The sequence below is a fragment of the Neofelis nebulosa genome, chromosome 10 (genome assembly GCF_028018385.1).
Source record: "Neofelis nebulosa isolate mNeoNeb1 chromosome 10, mNeoNeb1.pri, whole genome shotgun sequence".
NCBI lineage: Eukaryota > Metazoa > Chordata > Mammalia > Carnivora > Felidae > Neofelis > Neofelis nebulosa.
The window spans coordinates 16,971,237-16,991,034 of record NC_080791.1 but is presented as its reverse complement, the minus strand read 5'-3'; the positions used below and the strand labels follow the sequence as shown (position 1 = coordinate 16,991,034).

Genomic DNA, 19,798 nt, shown 5'->3' with positions numbered 1-19,798 from the left:
CACAGTGTAATAGGAGAGACCCGACAAGGACACAAAGGAAGTCTTCCTGGTGGCAGATGACGGGCTCTTTACTTTAGGGCAGTGGATAATCCCAAGGTTTATCCTTGAATGGGGGAGGGGAGCAATGGTATGTATTCCCCCCCCCCCCCCCGCCCCACCCCGGGCTCATGGGATCTGTGCCTTTCACAGTCTTCTAGGGCAAGGCAACAGCGGTCTCGGGCCCTAGTTCTGAGAGAGCGGTAGACGGCTTGGGTCCTCTCCCTGCAGCCTAGGGAGGACCCCATCGTGGCCACCCAGCATAGTGAGACAGCAGAGTGCAGCCAGGTGGACTGGGTTTGAATCCCAGCTCTCCTACTTGCTGGCTGAGTGGGCTTGGTTAAGTTACTTTGTAAGCCTCAGTTTTTCCCATCTGTAAAATGGGTTTCTGTTAATACAGATTCCAGAGGAGGTTGTGAAGTGTAGATGGACAATAAAGTATGAAAAGTGCTTAGCTCGTCGCCCGGCCTGTGATAAACATGCAGTAAAGTGGCAGCTACTCCTATTCTCCACGCCCGTCCTCTTGAGTGGTCCCGGCGCCCTCTCAGCTGCCAGCTGGGCAGTGGCCACTTTGTACTCCCTTGAGAAAGAGCCACTCAGCTGTCTGCCCAGTGCTGACCTCTCTTCCCTTGTCGCCAACCGGGAGCTGCTCATTGAGCCCCGCCTGGAAATGAGGGCAGGGGCTGCAGCAGCCCCTAGGGGCTCAGATGGCCTGGTGGGCTCCAGGCACCTGCGCGCCCGACCCCGGTGGTCATGTACTCACAAGCAGCAGGTGCTGTGTGGTCTTTGCTCTGCAGCCTGTCACCAGGGGCTCTCCCCGGCACCCTCCTCACTCCCTGGCTACATCTGGAGTACTGGCTGTGGTAGAAGCCGGGGCCGGCAGGGAGGGCCTGGGGCTCAGCCCCTGCCTTCCTTCGAAATTCCACGTTTGGGGGAAGGGTGGGCAGCACGACCCTCTCTCCCGCAGCCCACTCATCTGGCAAGACGGTACAGCCAGATAGAGCATCCCTCCTGGCGTCACCCCCTTCTCACTGGCGGGAAGCCCTCTTCCAGCTTCTCCGGTTGCAGATGGAATCCTTTCGCCCCCAATAATAAAAATGTCTGTGGCGCTCTTTACGGCTCGTGGCTCCAGCCGATCCTCCCAGTAGCCCCGGGAGAATGGTATTCCTGGCCCTTCCATTTCACAGATGAGGAAAGTGAGTCAGGCTTAGTCATTTGCTGACCATCTCAAGCCAGGGAGGCCAAATCAGGTGCCAGAACTTGTGACTTCAAATCCAGTAGATGAGGGAGATGACACAGGCTGAGATGCACAGATACAGAAGAGGCTGAGCCGGGCCACCACAGAACGTGTCCCGTGAGACGGTCATTCACTTCACCAGCCACCACCATTCTCCCCCTACAACAAGCCAGAGCTCCCTGGGGAATGGAGGGAAAAGGGGAGGACGTAGGTTGGAGGGTGGCCCAGCCGGAGGGAGCTGACCGTGGAGCCCAGGTCGGCACGCCCAGCAAGAACAGCTAGGGGAGCCAGGGAGAACAGTGTCCCTCTGGAAGCTAGAGCATCACCCCCCTGGAGATCTAGCCTGAGACATGGGCAGGGCCCTGAGGTATGAGAACAGAGCCCCAGGGCACAGGCAGGCACTGGGGCAGAGAGTGGCGCTCCGAGAGCACGCGGACGCACAGAGCCACAGAGAGGGGAAGGGGTGAGATTTGGCAGGCAGAGCGGACTCCCTCTCCTGGGCCACTCCCCGCCCCGCTCTGGCCTGCACAGACCCCAATGTCATTCCCAGTTTATGAGGAGTCTCATTACCAAGCCACAGACAATAAAACCCGCCCGGCCACTCTGGCCCGGATCTCATTAGAGGACATTAGTTCCACTGGCTGGTAGCTCCACGGGGAGACAGCGGCAGGCGTGGCCCAGGAAGCAAAGCAGGCCAGTGGCCATGGGCATGAGAAGGTCCCATTGGGAGTTGGAGTTCGATCTGTGGGCTTAAATGGAGTTCTTTGCCTCCCCGTTCCCTGTCCTGGAATGTGTGCTCCCCAAAGCTGCAAACACAGGTTCCCTCCTGCCCACTCGAATCCCCAGTTCTGTCCCCTGCCTGAAGGGGAGAAGCACACGCTCCCTCCAGGGCTGTTCGTAGGAGCCTGCCTTGTCTGGCACGAGCTGGCTGAGAAGCTTAGCAAAACACCATCCTGCGGAGGGGGGCCTTGGGGTCAGGGGACGGCTCCCCACGCTCACCCGTAGGTCTGAGAGTCACATCCCAGCAGTAGAGATGAGTTTGGCTTCCTCACGGCCACCCTGGCTTGAGAATCCTGGCCCATCCTCCTGCCCCGTGGGGGTGGAGACCTGGGGACCCCACGGTGGAAATATTTTTCCTCCCTGAAGATGCACTTCTGTCACCTGACAGCTAGGACAGGGTCTCACCGGTCTCACACCTCTCCCTGAGGTGGGGTAACTTGTCCACAGTTGCTGTGACGGAGGCTTGGGTGCCGTCATGGGGTTCTCCCCACCAGAGCCGGGATTATTTCTCGCTCAGCAGAGTCGAGTGCCTGGCGACAGCCCGGCTCCTCTCTGCCTCTGCCTTCCCCTCTCCGCTTTATCTTGATCTCTCTTTTCCTACAATCCTCCGCATATACCTGCTGGTCACCAGAATACCACCGGGGCTCAGTGGTCATCACCATAAAAAACAAGCCCAGAGCAAAGGAAAGCTCGCCCCTTCCTGGTACCTCCGTCTTGTGGAGGAAAAGTAAGCGACAGGCGCAAATAACTTGTTCTTAGCGCACACGAGCTCACTTGGTACGCTTCCATGGAGGGTCACACAGGCCAGCCCACGCTTTGGCGCATGAGCTGGTTTGCCCGCCAAATGAGTCAGCGGAGCTGGGAGGGCCGATCTGTTTGGGCAGACGCGAGTCCGCCTCGCTCTGGAGAAAAGGGGACTAGAGACCTGTACTAGCTCCTGGGGCTCCCCCGTAGGGCCCTAGTCTCCAGCCGGTCTGGAGTGCTGGCCCCAAGGGGGATCGGTGAGGCTGCCTCCATGCGCTCTGGTTCCTGGGGCCCGAGCCGCGCCCCCAGCACGCCCTCCCTCAGTCCTGGTATCTTGTGGGCAAATGCTGCCAGCCTGCTAGGACAAAGAAAGTTAGAGAAGGTGCCTCAGAGCCAAGCCAGCCTTGCCACCACTTGATATGGGCCCCACCTCGGGAGGGGCTGTTAGTAGCGCCCTTGTTCACGGGACTGTTGCCACAGCCCCTGCCTCCTGGCTCTCTGGCTCCAGTCTGCTCACACTGCTTCTTGGATGGATACACCTGAAGGGCACGTGAGAAAGACGCTCACAGGCCCAGAAGCATCCGATGGCTACCCCCTCCCTAGCTCCTCTCTCACTGCCCTCCCCCCCACACCAGGCCCACCCAGCCACACACCCCTCTATTCATGTCCCACGTTTTCCCACCTCAGTGCCTTTGCACATGCCAGCACCCCCCCCCCCGCCCCCACCGCCTAAAGTTCTCCCTTCCTTCCCATATCTAAATACTGAGATCAAGAGCCACTTCTGTCATGAACCTCGTGACCCACCCCCTCTCCCAGCTGGGGATAACCTCTCCCATCTCAAAGCCCCCTGGCACCTCCTCCATGCCCCCCTATGGCATTAACCACTCTGCATCTTGCTGTATAGTTATTTGAGCCTGGGGTTTTTCTTCTCCCCAAGACCAAGAGCTCCAAAAGGACAAGTCCACTGCTGATGGATCTCGGTGTCCCCAGGGCCTAGTACAGGCTTGGCCACATCGTGGGCCAGGTGGATACATGGTTGGTTGTTTGGGCAGCTGATGACGATGGTGGTGATAACAAACTTTATATTGAGACTTCTTGGGTGCCCGACACCGTTATAAACACCTCACATGTAATCACTGACTTAATCTTCATTACCACTCATGTAGAGGGCCCTTCTCTTCTCCCTTTTTTCACACGTGGAAAGATGAGGCCCAGGCAAAGGTTAGGCCACCCGCCCGTGGTCCCACAGCTACTAGGAGGCAGAGTCGGGATTCAGATCCAGGGAGTCGGGCCCAGTGTCCGCGATCATACCGCTTAGCTAAGCTGCCTCTCTCCTGGGTGGATGGGTGACGGAGAAAGACGGCTTACCACTCCTGGACTAACACAAGACCCTGCGTCCGGGATGCCCACCACCCTCGTATATCGCTCAGCGCCCCCTGCTCCCTTTGATGGCGCAGGAATAACCTGGTGCGGCCCTGGAGCGGGTGAGGTTATTAGTGCCCATCATCAGAGTCTCGGTGGTCATTACTGTGTCCTTGGATACCTTACAGGTGCTCGAAGTAACAACCATTGCCCTGCTGGTAGATTCCACTGCAGTCCCTGTTTTCTCTTGGGAGTGTGAATGTGGCTCGGCTGGAAAGAAATGTCTCAATGTCATCACTGTTTCATCCGAGCTTCTGGGTATCACTGATGCCACCTGCGGGGGGAGGGGGGGCTCCTCCCATGCTTCACTAACGAGACTAGGGCCAGGTGGAACAGCTTCTCCCAAAGAAGCCGCCTGGAACTATCCGCAGCGGGTGTTCCCAGGCAAGCCCCTGGTCCTGGGTGGGTCCGCAGCTCAGCAAGCTGATCCTATGCCAGTGCCTATCCAAAGCTTCTGGAAGGTTCTGGTCTCGCAGGCCCTCACCCAGAGGTCCCAAAAGATGGCAAGGGAGGGGCCCCTACCTGGGGAGGTGGGGAGGATTTAGGGTGTTCACTTGTGCTGGCTGCTTTGATCCCCTGGGATGAAAGGGCCGGTGCTTCCTCTGCCCCAGGCAGGTTCAGAGCAGGGAGCTGAGGACAGAGGCCTGGCAGCCACGGAGCCGGCTTAGAGAACTATCCCAGGGAAGAGGGTCGTGGGAGCAGAAAAATCAAAACACTCTCTGGACGTTGTGGCTGAGGACTAAGCGACCTCCAGATCGCTCACATGCAGATTGTCCTCTGGAGGGTGACCCCGGGCCGATGCTCCGCTCGGCACACCCTGACCCCGCACATCACCACGTGGACTCAGGCCTCACAAACTTGCTTAATTAGGAGGGTAACTGGGCTGCAAAACAGTCATCTGATAGGTTTCGACGCCAAAGAGAAATTCCTCCTAGACCCTCTGCTGTTCTAGATTATCCATGCTCCGTTAGCTTGAATTACGGCGCGGCCTCTGTGGCCCAGACACAGGCCAGCGCTATGCGATTGGTTCCTGGGCCCGGAATCTGCCCGGCGCCCAGGAAGTGCTTGGAAGGAATAGTAGGATGGAGGGCTCCGGACCCACCTGGCCCCCATCCAAACCTAAGGAGGAGCGCCCTTTGTCGGCACCAAGGGACCCGCATTGCCCTCGGCCCGCGGATGCCCAGCCGCACCCTCGAGCCACACCACCTCCGTGCCCCTCTTCTCTACCCTGTGGGCCAGATGTCCTCCGAGAGTTTGGTGTCAGTGGCAGAAGCTTCCTGCGGTGGCTACTGGGTAAAAATTGAAGCAGGGGCAGGGACAGCCTCCTCCTGAGTGTATATAAGATCAGAGCACAGCAGCCACACTGCACCGGATTATTTTATTATGATTGCCCACCTCCCCCGCCCCCCGAACTGTCCTCCATCTCATTGGCCTAGATAGCTACATCTCTCAGAATGATGGATGGGCTGCCTCCCCCTTCCCAGGCAGGGTGGCCAGCCCTGCTACCGAGCCGCCCTCCTACCCAGCCCCTTCCCAGATTTATTCCCTGTGTTTATGGTGCCCGGAGAGTAATCAGTGTCCTGGGCCGGCTGAGCACTCTGATTATCTCCATTAGGCTGATGGATGGGCCTTTGGGGAACTTAGGCAACAGCCCCCTGCTCCCCGTGCCTGCCCCAGCCCACCCGGCACCCTTCCCAACCTGAGTCACCTCCCCACAGTCAGATGATGGGCCTCCCTGCCCCTACCAAGGGGGTGGCAATGGGGGAGGGAGGCCGCAACGTCCGTAGGACCCACCTCTTGGCACTGTGGCAGCGATAAGCGGGAAGGGTCTCTGTGGCTCCCCCTTCCTCCCAGAGAGCCTGGAGCAGGGGCAGACAGAGCCACCAGGCCACTTTGCTGGGGACCAGTGCCCCCCCCCCCCCCCCGACTCAGAAACATCCTGCCCAGGAAATGGCTCGATTCTCCTCTCCCACCTTCTCACTCCATCACTCCTACCCCCTCGGCACTTGTGTATACAGCTCGAGCTGTAATGATAATTTGTGCTGCTTTATGTGTTTCTTTACAAGTGTTTTTATGTCCTCTGTGTGTGTATGAGAGAGGTTTATGGTGTGTGTGTGTGTGTGTGTGTGTGTGTGTGTGTGTGTGTCTGTGTCTGTGTGTGTGTGTGTGTGTGTGCGCGCGCGCGCTCCCGATTAGACTCTGATTGCCATCTTCTCCCCCACGGAGGTAGGGGGCTCTCCCCCGGCTGGGGGAGGGGAATGGGCAGAGCCTGGATACTGGGGGGCAGGGGCAGGAAGTGGGGGGGGGAGAGGCAGGCAATCAAAGACGATGACCGTCAGAGGCAGGGTCTGCACTGCCCCCCAGCCGCCAGTTAGAGAATGCAGAAGGTCAATCTTGGATAATTGTTTTGTCTATAGGATCGCAAACAACTGGTTTGACTGTTTCCTCCCCAGCAAATTGAACCCACCGGCTGCATTGGAACCACGTGGTCCCCGTCTCTTATCACTTACGTGCGCCCTCACGCGTATCTGGGTCTCGTCTCCTCTAAACTTGAGTTCCCTTCCCTGGAAAGCAGGGATGTGATGATGAGAGGTTTAGAAAAGGTAAATAATGCATGTGGTGTGATGAACACAGTGCCTGCTCCAGAGCGAGCCTGCACACCACTTGGTTATTGTTAGGTGCTGCTGGCCCGGGGAGCCTCCATCGAGGGGAGGGGCAGTTCCCTGGGACCGGGCAGCCTGGCCCAGCACACCGCAGGGGTCCCTCGGCTGAGTTCCTGTCACTCCTCAACTTGGCCTAACAGGGGACGGCACCTGCCCTCTGACCTGACACACAGCAGGTGACAGCTGAGGGTGCCCTCTCTTAGTGGCCACAGGACAGTGGCCTGGCTGGGAGATGGAGAGAAGGAGCTGGGGCCTTGTAGGGTCGGCCCAAGTAAACCTATCACTCCTCCTAAGCCTTCCCTGCTGGGCTGTGAAGGGGCTAGGGACAGGGAGTGCCTTCTCCTGCCCCCTTGCAGGCGGGTTAAATTTCTGAGCCTATGCGTTCCCCTCCCCTCCCCTCCCATCCTCGGGTCCAAAAAGAGCCTCCCAGCTAGGGTACCTCCCTTCCCTGCAGGGGAAGATAACTCCCTTCCCTGTGGAGGATAGACTGGGTAAGTCAGGAGAAACCTGGCATTGGAAGGAGACTTGAATGATCCTTCTTAAAACCCTCAACTGCAGCCCTACCAGCTGGTTGAACATCCAGCTTCAGCATGAATACCTCCAACGATGGGGAACTCACCACCCTACGTGGATGCCCCTACAGCTCTCACTGCCCCAGATTCTTCCTCGCACGGAGCTGAAGTCTGCATGCCTGAAGCTCCCACCCATTAATCCTGCTTCTGCCCACTTGGGATCGTGTGGAGCGCGTCTGATCTTGCACGTGATATACTTCAGGCATTAAAGAGGGTCTCCAGCTCTCAGTTTTCTCTCCCACGAGTGCTTTTGACCAGGTCTGACACGCTCTCTTGATCCCCAGTGGCCGGTGTGATGCCCCAAATACGGGCTGACCTGCCCGAGGATTTTGGCCTAGGATTCCCCAGCCACTACAACCACCCTAGGATCCGGGAGTTGGCACAGTGGGTCGGCTGCCTTCACGCCTCCCCACCTCCACCTCACCCCTTCCGAACCCTGTTTTCCTTTGGATTAACAATAAATTGCAGTGAAAGATCCGCTTATCTCCAGCGGGAATTAAGGAATTAAGTTGGTGATGGGGAGAGAAGGGCCTGAGAAAGGGAGCATATTGCACAGATTCAGGGCATAGGGAGGACAGCGGGGAGGGCAGTGGGGAGGGGCCGCCTGCCGTCACTGTCACTTCGCCCTGGAGACAGCAGGAGCAGCCCCTAATTCTCCCAGCAGCCTGTGCCCTGATGGGGACGGGTGGGGGCCAGTTGGAATGGGTGTGGTCACCGTGGGAGGCAGTGCACCACAGGGACGCCCACATGGGGTGATCTCCTGGCAGCCTCTCGTGTCGCCCATTAGTGCCTCACGACATGGGGCAGCGGCTCCATGGCATGTCGCGGCACTAAGGGCGAGCTGGGGCATGTGGCCGGGTGAGGCACCGCACCCCGCTGTCTGACACTGTGATACGGAGGCCGTGATATGGTCCACCACCCTGCAGGCAGCTCATCGGTACCATCCAGGCACTACATAGCCCGTAGGCAGACCCTTGTGACCCACTTTGTTTCTCAGTTGAGACTGAATTAACCATGGCTTCCTGTGGCCCGTTGTTAGATGAGGCTCTCGCCCCTGGAGCATCTGGGCTTCCCTGAATCCTGAAGGTAACCCAGCAGCCTCCCTCCTGAACCCCAGCATGCCTCTGCCCTTCTCAGCCCCAGTGCCCCTGCCCAAAGCCCGGGAGGCTCAGCTTGGAACCCCTTCTCCCACGTCCCCGTCCCCGAGGCTTCCCGATCCCTGCCACCCTCCCTGTCACCAGACCCCTCCCTAGCAGCACATTTGGGAGCTCCCCTCCCTCCTTGTCCCTACTCCTCCGGCCTCTGCCAAACCCTGAGGCTGAGCAGGGAGAGATAAGGGGCTGAGCTACCCTCCAGAGGGTGAGGGTGGGGGTTGGAGGCCCAGAGGGGATGGATCCCAAGGACCGCTGCCCTTCGGGTCCTCCAGACTAAGCATGGGACCTGCCCCAAATAATAGTTTCAATCACTTGTCATCCTAGTCTCTCCTGACACCCTCCCAGGGCTGGGAGTGGGGGTTGATATTCAATAGCAGCCGCCACCTCTGGGAAGGGCACCGGGAGATAAAATGCAAGGCCAGGCCTGGAGATAGTCTCCACGCTAGGAGGAGGGGCGGGGAGATCTAGGGATGCTTGGGATTCAACACCGGTGAAGGGGTGAAGCCAGAAATGGGGCGCTCAAGTCCAAGAGTCTAGCTGGTTAATAATTAGTAGCTCTGGTTAATCATTGGTGTTTTTCCCCCAATTTCAGCTCCCCCACCCCCACCTTCTAGGCTCTGCCCAGGCCTCTGAAAAAGAAGCCCCCACCTCCGCCCCTGCCCCGGGCCGCCACCTCCCCCCGTCCCCTCCCCCCCAGCTGGTTTCTGGTCCCTGGAGCCAGTGTGGTATTTAATCTTCAAGAGAGATTAGTGGCCTATTTTAGCCAGCCTCCCCCCACAGGCTCTTTGGATGCCCCTAGATATTTCCTGCTGGGAGGGCGGGCCCCACGACCACCCCAGAAGGCATCTCCTTAGCAGGGCATCTGGCCTCTGTTGACTCACTTGGCTGACCTTGCCGCTGGCCAGGCAGGGTCCTGGGGTGACCCTGTGGGTAATGCTTCCCTAATCCTTTAGGTGAGGTCAGTTAGTCAACAGATGTTTATCTATAGGTGCCAGGTCCCTTGTGTCAAGACAAAGTGCTTTCAGCAGCTCAAACAGAGATTCAAGGCTTTATTGAAAGGCTAATGTGCCTCAGGGGGCACTTGAAGACCAGGTGACTCCCCAAGTGGAAACAGGATTGGAGGTTCAGGGTGAGCGGGAGAGGGGGCCACGCGTCCTTGAGCTTGGGCTTTGGGGCGACATTTTCATCTCCAACTGCTAGAAAACTTGCTGTTGGGCCGTGTGGGTTTCCAGGCCTCCTCCTCCATCCGGATCCTTGGTGCTATCCCACCCGATGGGTGCCGGAACAGTTCCTTGAGACCTGTTTTTATAAGGCGTGTGGTCAGAGGATGGGGAGGTGGGAAAGAGGAACCTCTCCCACCTGTTTCAATCCTTTGCGGGGAGCTGGTAGGGAGGCCCGGCGCTCCAAACAGGTGTCATTCCTGTTCTCTGGGCACAGAGATGCACAGAGCGGTGCAGAGAATTTCCCGAGTGTAGTAAACTAGGCACGGGGCTCTGAAGGGGACGTGGGGTGGGGGTGGGGCCCTAATCTGGGCCCTGGAGCAGTGACCTTGAGGCTGAGACCTGGAGTCTGAGTAGGAGTGGCTGAAGCGGCCCCTCCGCCGCCCACAACCACCACCCTCTGAGACATCCTGGGGGCCTCTCCCCATTCCTGGGGAGCCCGCACACCCCTGTCAGAGCAAGAAGTGTGATGTGTCACAGCCCTGCTCTGTCTGAAGCTCTCTCAAGCTCCCCGGTGCTAGTGACTTAAGTACAGACCCCATGGTCCATTTCGGGGTTTCTCAGCCCCAGCCAGCACTATCTGGACGTTTGGGGCCAGATAATTCCTTTTTATGTGGGACTATCCTGTGCACTGTAGGACGTTCGGTCTCTACCCAGTAGAAGCCAGCAGTGTCCTCCCTCACCCCCCCCCTGCGTGACACTTAAAAAAATGCCTTTAGACATTGCTAAACGTCCCCTGGGAGGCAGAGGCACCCCAGGTGAGAACCACTGGTCCAGGGTCTCACTGTAGCCAGAACCTCCTGCATGGTCTCGTACTTTCTCTCCTCCCCTCGCCCCAGACACTGAGCCCTTTGAAGGAGAGGGCTCAGCCTTAAGATCTCTGCAGGCCTTAGCTCGGTGCCTTGTACACAGTAGATGCTCCCTAAATGTACAGTAAACCGATGGGAGCTGGCTGGCTTCCCTCCTTCTCAGCCCCTAGTAAGCGACGATGAGGTTTCCTCCTTCTGCGCACCTCTCCGTGTTGTTGGCACTTTGCGTAACCCCCGTAGCCAAGATGTGCAAACTTCCGACGCTTCCCGTTCTCCTTCCTGACACCTCCCATACCCACCTCATGTTGTTTGCGGCAAACAAAAGCATCTTTTCTCATGTTCACATTTGCTAAGTATCTCCTGGGCATCGAGCCCTGGGGGGACCGGAGGGCGCTGTGGCTGCGTGTGTGAAGTCGGGCGTGGCTGTGTGCTTCCGCAGGCAGGTGCGTGCTGACAGGTGTGTCCGTGTGTGGCGTCCAGACCCCACTCACGATGAGCTCGTGCCCTCTGCTCGCTGTTTCTCACCTTTCACCCCACCAGGCCTTTGCTCTTGCTGTCCCTCTGCTTGGCGGGCCTTGCTTCGTGGCCTGGCAAGAATCCCCTGCCCCCAATTCATCATTTCCCCCCCAGTATCGTCATGGCACTTTCGAGCATTCTTGCCATAGCACATTGATCGCGTTAGTGGTTAATATTTCCTGTGTCCTTGAGCCTGGGACCATGTCGTGCATGCACGTGTGTGTGTGTGTGTGTGTGTGTGCTTGCAATTCCTACTTTCTTAATACATGTTTATTAAATAAATTGAAATAAATTGCTTACTTTATTTTCCAGAGCATTTTCTTTGTACCATTCTAAGCGTGTCTCAGATTAATGGCTTTGCGTAACCTTTCTGCGCGTGCCCTCATGAGTTTCTGTGCGTGCCCTCATGAGTTTCTGTGCGTGTGCGTGTGCACGGACATGCGCACGTATACGTGTGCAGCACTATTTCGTTGCACGTGGATGTTTGGGTGTACGTGTGCGCGTGCATCTCTGTTCCAGCGTTTCTGTAGATTTAAATGTGTGTCCCCACCCCCACCCCCCGGTAGTGCCCCTCTCCAAGGTGGCATTCCCTCAACCTTTGCCAAGGGGTGAGGTTAGAGGGGACTGAGTGGGGACCCTCCTCCGGCCAGCTTTCTCCACCCACCTCCCGGAACGTCCTTCTGACCCCAGTCCCTGATCTGCCGGAAGGGATCGGGGGCTTCCTGTCCATCCTCGGGGAGCCCAGGGCGGGCAGGCTGGGTTGGGGGACAGAGCCCTCTGTGGCCTAGTCGCATACACCCCTTTCTCCATCCATCTCTGCCCTGTTTAATTGGAATTTGGCTAGTGGAGACCATCTGTTCTATTCCGCCTGTTTCCATGACAACCAAGTGGCTTGAGACTGAGGTTTGTAGTGAGAGAAGTGGCCTAGGGGATGCTGGGAAAAATCATTGAGGCCCTCCCCCTCACACCTACTCTGCCTTGCCTTCTCCTCTCTGCCCTGCCCTCGCCCCCAAGCCCAGAGTAAGAATAAAGCTACTGCCCACCAGGGAGTCAGGAGGGCATCACCTTCCTTTCCCAGGCTGCTTTGGGCTTCCTCCGGCTTCCATTCACAAGCACTTGCCCCCGTGCAGACCGGGGTGGGGGGTGGGAGGGGGGCTGGTCCTGCCCTCTGCCCGCCCTGGGACCAAAAGGAAAACCTGGAGACGTGAAAGCCTGCAGGTTTTCCTATAGTTTCAAGCTTCAGCCACCCCTGCCTCCAGACCTCTTCCTCACCCCATCCGAGTGTCAAAATCTTCAACCAAGGACCACACACACACACACACACACACACACACACACCACTGTACAAGCATCAGAAATTTCAACCCACTTGTGATGGCTGATCCGTCTCCCCCCTTCCCCAATGCCGGTGTCCAGGGAACCCGAGTCCCCAGACCTTCCAGGTGACAGGGCTTTGAGAATGGGGTCCTTTGCTTCCCAACCTCGGGGGTGAGTGCTCCCTCACAGCCCTGTTATAGTCGCTCAGGACCACACACAAAGGACTCTGTCAGAGCACCTTGCTCCCCAGGGGTCTCCCTCTACCCCTGGTGCAGAGTGGGCCCCACCAAGTACGTGGCACATAAAAGAGCTCAGAGCCCAGCAGAGAAACTGGTTGTCCCTGGGCTCCCAGGAGCTCAGACAGGCCCTGACACACTGGAATGTGAGTAAGGCTCGCTCTCTCCTATTTCTGGACAGTTCCGTTTTCACGGTGTTATTTTCTGCCCTAATTTCTCCGTCTATGGCAAAGCCGCTTCCCTGCCTGCTCTATTACCGGGGGACCTGCCTGTCTTCAAAATTAAGTGCTGTGGCTTGTCAGGTGACCTGTCTGTCGCTCAGGTCTCAGGCGAAAGGTGCCAGCCACACCTCTTGAGCATAGGGAGACGGGGAGCCTGCCCCAGATGGGGAGGTGGTCCCGGGATCTCTCCAGTGGCCTGCACCCTGCAGAAGGTCGCTGCTCGGAGCAGCTGTGCTGAGCGGGGACCTCTACATTTGAGGGTGCTGCAGCCTTGCCGAGAGTCTCCCAGTGGCCAGCCTGGGTTCATCAGGGCAGTGGTGGTATCCAGCCCCCCACCATCCATTCTTCCAACCCCTGGCAACCACTAATCAACTTCTGTGCCTATGGATTTTCCTGTTCTGGACATTTCCTATAAATGGAATCACACCGTGTGTGGCCTTTTGCTGGCCGATGTCTTTCACTGTACATTCCATGTGCCTGCTTCTGTGTCACCACCCTGCTTAGAGAGTGTCGGCAGCCCCCCAGTTGCTACAGGGTGACGTGCAGACTCTTGTCGCCTACAGAGCCCTCTTTAAACCAGCGCCCGTCTCCCGCCCCGTTCACCTCTGCACCAGGAGCCAATGCTCAGCAACATTCAGGCTGTAAAAGACGCTGTCCTGTTCCTGCTCCCTCTTCTCTCTCCGAGGGGCTCCTGCTTACCCTGCAAGACCCAGCTAAAAACCTCCCTCTCCTCCGATCCCTGCATCCCCCTCAGAATCGCTTTTCCTCTTGGACTCCCATCGCCTTTGGTTCGTACTTCAAAAAACAAACGAAACATAGCACTTAACTCGAGAATTATTTGTTTGCACTCCTGGGTTCCCTGCTAGACGGAGCCTCTAGAGAAAAAGAAAATGCCTTATCCTTTCTCATCCCTCTATCCATCCTCCCACCTCTTACCATCAGCCACCATGGCTGTCACCTCCACCCAAGGGAAGCTGGCCCGGTGCTTGACTCCGAGTATACACTCGGTAACACTTGAGAGATAAAGGCGAGGGAACTAGGAAAGCCAGAGCCAGTAGAGTTCATCTGGGAGAGGTGACCCCGGAGAAGGACCCGGAAGGAGGGGAGGTTTCGGCATCCTGACGTAGCAAAGACTGGCTGGGTGTGGCTGGGTCTGAGAGCTGCCTTTCTGTGGATGCTTAAGGTGACAGAAGTCAGGGAGGCGTCCTTCCCTGAGTTAGAAAGCCTTTGCGGAGCAGGGCGCCTGGGTCATCACTAGCACCCGGAGGCCGAGTGGGGGAGGGGCAGCAAAAGAGAGCAGAGGGCGACCCTTAGCTAGAAAAGGAGAGCAGCGGGTACAGGAGAGGTACCCCAGCAGACGCAACAGCTTGTGCAAAGGCCCAGAGGCAAGGCAGAGCCTAAAATATCCTGGAGGAGAGAGCCTGGCATGGGGGAGGGGGAGGGCTGGGTGAAGCTCAGGCTGGTGGGATGAACGGGACCCCAGTTGCCCAGGGAGCTTTACGACGAGCTGAGCATAGTGACCCGTGCACCTGTCTCTGATGAAAACCTCCCCGTCCTTCAAGGGCCACTTAAGGACGGACGGACTCTCCCTGACCACCCCAGCTGGCAAGGGTGGCTGTCCTCCGCACATGGAAACTACTGGAAGGCGAACAATGGGTTTTAAAACCCTCCCCTTCCTCAGCCAGCCCCACGGGGAGGAGTTGAAGGGCAGGGGTGGACTGGGGTTGCCTGCCACATCCTAGCTTTGTGCCTTGGACATCCTAGTCTGCTTCTCTGACCCTCAGTTTCTGCCCCTCTGAATGTTGACCATCTTAGCACGAAAGCGGGGTAACACCACCGACTCCAAGGATTTGATGAGCTGGGACATAGATGCTCTGAAGGGGCCGTGTGGGCCTTAACCCCCACGTGCGCTTATCAGCACAGCCAACCAAGTGAAGGAGCCGAGGCCCCTTCCCTCCTTGTCTTTGACGTCGTTTCTAAAAGATTGGGAATGCTGACGGGGGCGGGTCCAGGCCGTGTGAAATGGGCTCGAAAGCCATCATATTGGGGGTGGCCGGTGGATCACAAACACAGCCTTCACTCTCCAAGGGCAAGGGTGTGCAGAGAAAAGCTACAGTGGTGCTCCCCCGGGGGGGGGGCCGGTGAGGGGCTGGGGGCCGGGCCAGGGGTAGGACCCAGCCGAGGCCAGCAGCCTTCCCCACGGGGAGTCACCGGAGCCGCTGGCCCTCCCCATGGTGGCATCCAGTTCCCAAGGAGGGTGCCAAGCAGACCTTCTGCCCCTGCAAAAACAAAGCTGCCTAATTGCCTTTTAATCTGGGGATGTCGGTGTGCTCGTGTTGGTGCTGAATTGTAAGGGGAGATAATATCTTTCCCTTTGAGTGAAAAGTTATTTGATCTCTGTGTGTCAGAGGAAAGCCTGTGCCCAGGGAAGAGGTGGGACGGAAGGGAAAGGTGGAAGGGGAGGGTGCTGGCTTTATTTCTCCCAACAACTATCATAAATAAAGGAGAACAAGCATCTCTGTTGTCCTGGCTCAAGGCCATTGTTTTGTGGAGGGCTTTCTCCTCACCCCTGCCCCTCCCACCTCCCTTTCAGGCCCTGGATGGGAGGCCAGCTTGTCTGCAGGTAGGGGTGAGCAGCCAGCTGCCTCACCCGGAGAGGTGGGAGAGGTGGGCCCCTGAGACCCGGGTGCCCGCCCTGCCACACCCCCTGGGGCCTTGGCTGTCCCTCCCCAACTCTGCAGGGGCTGCTGAGCTGTCCCAGGTGATTGCGGTAGCCTCCCTGCCTCCCTCCCTTCCAGCCACATGGGCCAGATGACTTCCCAGGCGCACTCCCACCTCAGGCCTCTGCACCTGGAATGTTCTCCAAGGCAGACACATGGTTGGTACTTGGCTCTTGGCTCAAATGTCGCCTCTCGCAATGAGGCCTTCCTGGCCACCCTTCACCTTCAATAGTCCTCTGTGTACACACACACACACACACACATATTCTCCTTGAAAATCCCGCTCTCCAACAGCCTGCTCCGGGAGCTGACCCTGACCAGCCATGCTGCCCTGTCCCCTGCCAGGGCCACTCTTCCTACTTTGTAGCATCCACCGAGGGCTCACAACCTCATCCCCTTGCAGCCTCCAGAGGTCAGGGTGGTCATCCCTGTTTTACGTTTGCGGAAAGTTCCGGGAGAACCCCACCTTGAGCAGCAGGCTCTTAGACGGTGCTGTCCACATTTGCCACAGAAGCTCCCACCAGGCTGTGAGTGGGAGAATGTCCGAGCCCGGCCCCAGCCTCGGGTCTGACACTGGGCCAGGGATGCACACTGACTTGTCCTGGGAGTAGCTCTCCGTTCACAGCCAAGGGCAGTCTGGGTCTTGGCCTGGCTCCTGCTGACCGCCAGCTGCCCCTGTCCTGGCTCAGCTGGGTCCCCTCCCGCCCCTCTCCCCTCCCTCCCTGCACACGGTCACAGCTGAATCTTCAGCCCTGTCCCTGCGTCCGTCCACCTGGCTGGGCGTGTGGCAGGGGTATTCTCAGCACCTCCGGGGCCTGCCCTTACCCCAAGGAGGAGAGTCAGACCTTTAGTGAGCCCTCACGGTGCTCAGTAAACCAAATTATAGATGGGGAGGTGGAAGCTGGGAGGGCCCAGGGGACCTATTTTTACACTGAGGACAGCCCTCTTGTCCCCGGAAGCCCTTCTCTTACAGCCCTGGGCCCTCTCCATCTCCGGAAACAACTGGGGTGGTCCCGGGAAAGATCCAAAGGGAGGAGCGAGACAGCCCTGCCCGCCAGCGCGCGTGCAGAAACAAGATGGCAACCAAAAATGCCAGCCGTGTGGCCTTGGGTGAGCCACCAGAGGTGCTCCTTCCACTGGGTGCTAAGGCAGGGTCCCCGAGCCAGGAGCTGGTGGCACTCATAGGGGCAGGCTTCCCGAAGGAGTAGCGTCCGGGGGGGGGGGGTCGGGGGGAGGCAGCGACTGGTCTTGGAGAAGAGGCATGGACGCAGTGGAGTGGACAGTCTGGAAGAGCCAAGTGCACATTTCTTTAACCTGGCATTGTGAACGTCTTGCACCGTACATGATCGATCCTTTTTGGGACCTCACTTGGAGCACTGGACGGGGAAGTTACTTTCACAGTAATCCAGGGTGACGGGAATCAAATGTGGGAATCAGACAGAAAGCAGGTTTGCTTTCTGTTTGTTTGTGAGCAGGGGAAAGAGCCTCAGAGTTAGGAGTCCTGCCTCAGCCACCTGCCGGCCAGGTCACCCTGGCACTGTCCAGCCCCTGTATCCTTGTCTGTACAGCACGAGGGTCGGATCAGTCGGTCCTGTCCAGGCTCTTCTGGCCCATCCTTGGCGTACAGTGGATGCAAGCAGGGCCCATAGCTGTCCTCCACCACGTGGTCAAGTCCAAGGCCCTCCGAGGCCAGGAAGGGCACAAAAGAATGGGGTGCTGTGACTTCCCAGGGGCCGGCCGGTCTCTGAGGTCTAGAGATGTCTAACTGCCTTTACCGTAAGACATTTCTCTGTCCCTTTGGCCACCAGTGGGAAAGTCCTTCCCAACTACTTTTGGGCCTCCTGCATGTGGGACCCAGAATGGAGCCAGGCAGGAGAGGCTTACGATCCGAGCCGGCCCCCTCGGTCCCTGCCAGGAGCACTTCTCGAAACTGTCTCAGTCCCAGACACCGTGGCCTCCCAGTCACGCCATATATCAATCGACTTCTAGAGACTGAGGGGCTGAGTGCAGGCCCTGGCGGGGCGCTGGGGTCCAGCTTGAGCAGGCGGGCGCCATCAGGGTTCTCCCGGAGCCCCGGCCCAGTGGGGGACAGACAGTGAACAAGGTCTTCCGGGTGTAGCGATGGCCAAAGACGATGATGGCCCGGCGGGAACGCGCCACAAGGGGGTCTTAACGGGTGAGGGCGCTAATCTTCCCAACAACCAAGAGGAAGTTACTACTGCCATTCCGTTTGTACACGTGAGGAAACCGGAACGGAAAGTCTAAAGTCACACAGCAAGCCAGCGGCAGAGCCGGGCTTTGAACCCAGGAGCCTGGAGCTGGGACCTCTCTGCTACCCCACCAGAAAACACACCAGTCTGTGTGCCATCCCCGACGGGACCCAGGGAAGCGGACGAGATGACTCTGTGGACCTTGAGGCCCAAGGTCTGGCCTCTCACAGACTCCTCCCTTCCTCCTGCTCAGGAGGAGCAAATGCCACTGACAAGGCAGGACCGGGAGCGTGCAAAAGGCAGGGCCGAGCCCAAGCGAACCCAAATCCAAAGGGAAGACCCGCTTCCTTCCGGCACCAGAGCTGGCCTGCCAATTCACACACGGCCTCTTTCCCCAACCCCGGACTGGCCTGGTGGTTTCTGGCAGTGGCTGACCCTCTCCCAGATTCCGTATCAAAAGGCATGGGGAAATGCACTTGCCTTTCAGCGAAAGGGATCAAGATTAAACAGCGGGAAGAATTTCCGAGCTGTCATGACCATACGCTATTAAAACAGGCAGCCGGGAGAGGTGGAGGCCCTCGTGGAGAAGGTCAATGCCTTGGCTGCTCAGAGCCGCAGAAGGGGTGAGTGGAGGCAGAGGAACCTAGAGGAATGACCCCTCCCGCTGGTATTTGGCTGGGCGCTGAAAATGACATAATGTCAGGCGGATCGAAGACCCCGCCCCACGGAGAGAGGAGGCTATCCGCCGTCCCCAAGCTAGCGCCACCCTCTTCCTGGGACCCTGTCTGCCCCAGCCCTGCCATCGGACTTCATTAAATTGCATTTTCCCGAAGCAGGGCAGGCCGGTGACAGAATGAGTCAACGCCAGCTTGCTACCACTGTCGCCCCTGGAGCCGGCGGGCATGGAGGGAGATAATTGGGAGTGGCTTGACAGCTTAATGTCCGGGGAGGGGTGGGGTGGTGCGGGTTGGCCAGCGAGGAGGAGGCAGGTTGATTTGGGCCGGACCCGTCTTCAGATGACCCCGCCGCCGCCACCTTTCCCCTCCATTTCCCGAGCAGCAGCTTGTTGGGCAGGAAAATAAAGCACGGGGAAGGAAATTAGATCCGGAGAATAAATTAGGCTTTCTTTATTAATTTGTCAGAACTAATTAACATCTCCCCCAGATTCGTCTCCTCTCCAGATGCCCCCCTGAGCAGGAGGAAGGGAGGAGTCTGTGAGAGGCCAGACTTTGGGCCTCAAGGTCCACAAAGTCATCTCGTCCGCTTCCCTGGGTCCCGTCGGGGATGGCACCAGTGAGGGCTGGAGCCCCAGAAACCCCAGCGCCAGGTCTCATTACTTCACCCCTCTGAGCTTCCAGTACCTTATCAGTGAAGCCGAGTCAGGGCCTGCCTCCCCCCAGCCCCCTGACCCCCGGGTGTCAGGAGAGTGGGAGGCAGTAAGTGCCCGGTGCGGTCAGCCTTCGATGCTGCTTTGAGAGACAGAGCTCGGGCACTGCAAAGGTCTCCGAGTTCCTTCGTATTCAAAGGCCACCTAACGATAATCTCAGGAGGTGTTAAGAGCCGTCACCAGTATTCCTGTTTCACAGGTGACAGAAAGGAAGCACAGAGTGGTTAGGTACCTTATTGAGACCACACAGCAAATTGCTATGGAGATGGGATCAGAGCCCAGCTGGGCAAGAGCTCCGTTTCCAGGCCTGAGCCACCCACCCCTGTCCCTGGGCTCTGCGGGGACCCGACACCTGACTCACTACCGGAGTCTCACTTACTAACAGACGCCTCATTTCCTGGGTGTGAGTTTAAGGTCTCCAGCCCAGGGGCCTCCCCAGCTACCAAAGCTCGGGCACTTCTGCAGGCTGCCCCTCGGCTTGGGCAAGAGCCTGCATTCATTCTGTGGAGTTGGTGGCTTCCCTTAGACACCCACCCCTGTCCCAGAACAGGGCC

The 19,798-nt window shown here is 58.2% G+C and overlaps 1 protein-coding gene and 1 long non-coding RNA gene across 5 annotated transcripts in view; one reads left to right on the top strand and one right to left on the bottom strand.

Moving 5' to 3' along the window:
* The window catches only part of NECTIN1 (nectin cell adhesion molecule 1), a 93,676-nt gene that overhangs the window by 5,866 nt on the left and 68,012 nt on the right, over positions 1 to 19,798 (top strand). The gene's annotated exons all lie outside the window — the stretch shown is intronic.
* LOC131486930 (uncharacterized) overlaps positions 9,643 to 19,798 on the bottom strand; it is a 292,256-nt gene continuing 282,100 nt past the window's right edge. Inside the window, exon 8 of the long non-coding RNA XR_009249518.1 lies at positions 9,643 to 9,907. This is a non-coding gene — a long non-coding RNA (uncharacterized LOC131486930). The remainder of the gene's footprint in view (positions 9,908 to 19,798) is intronic.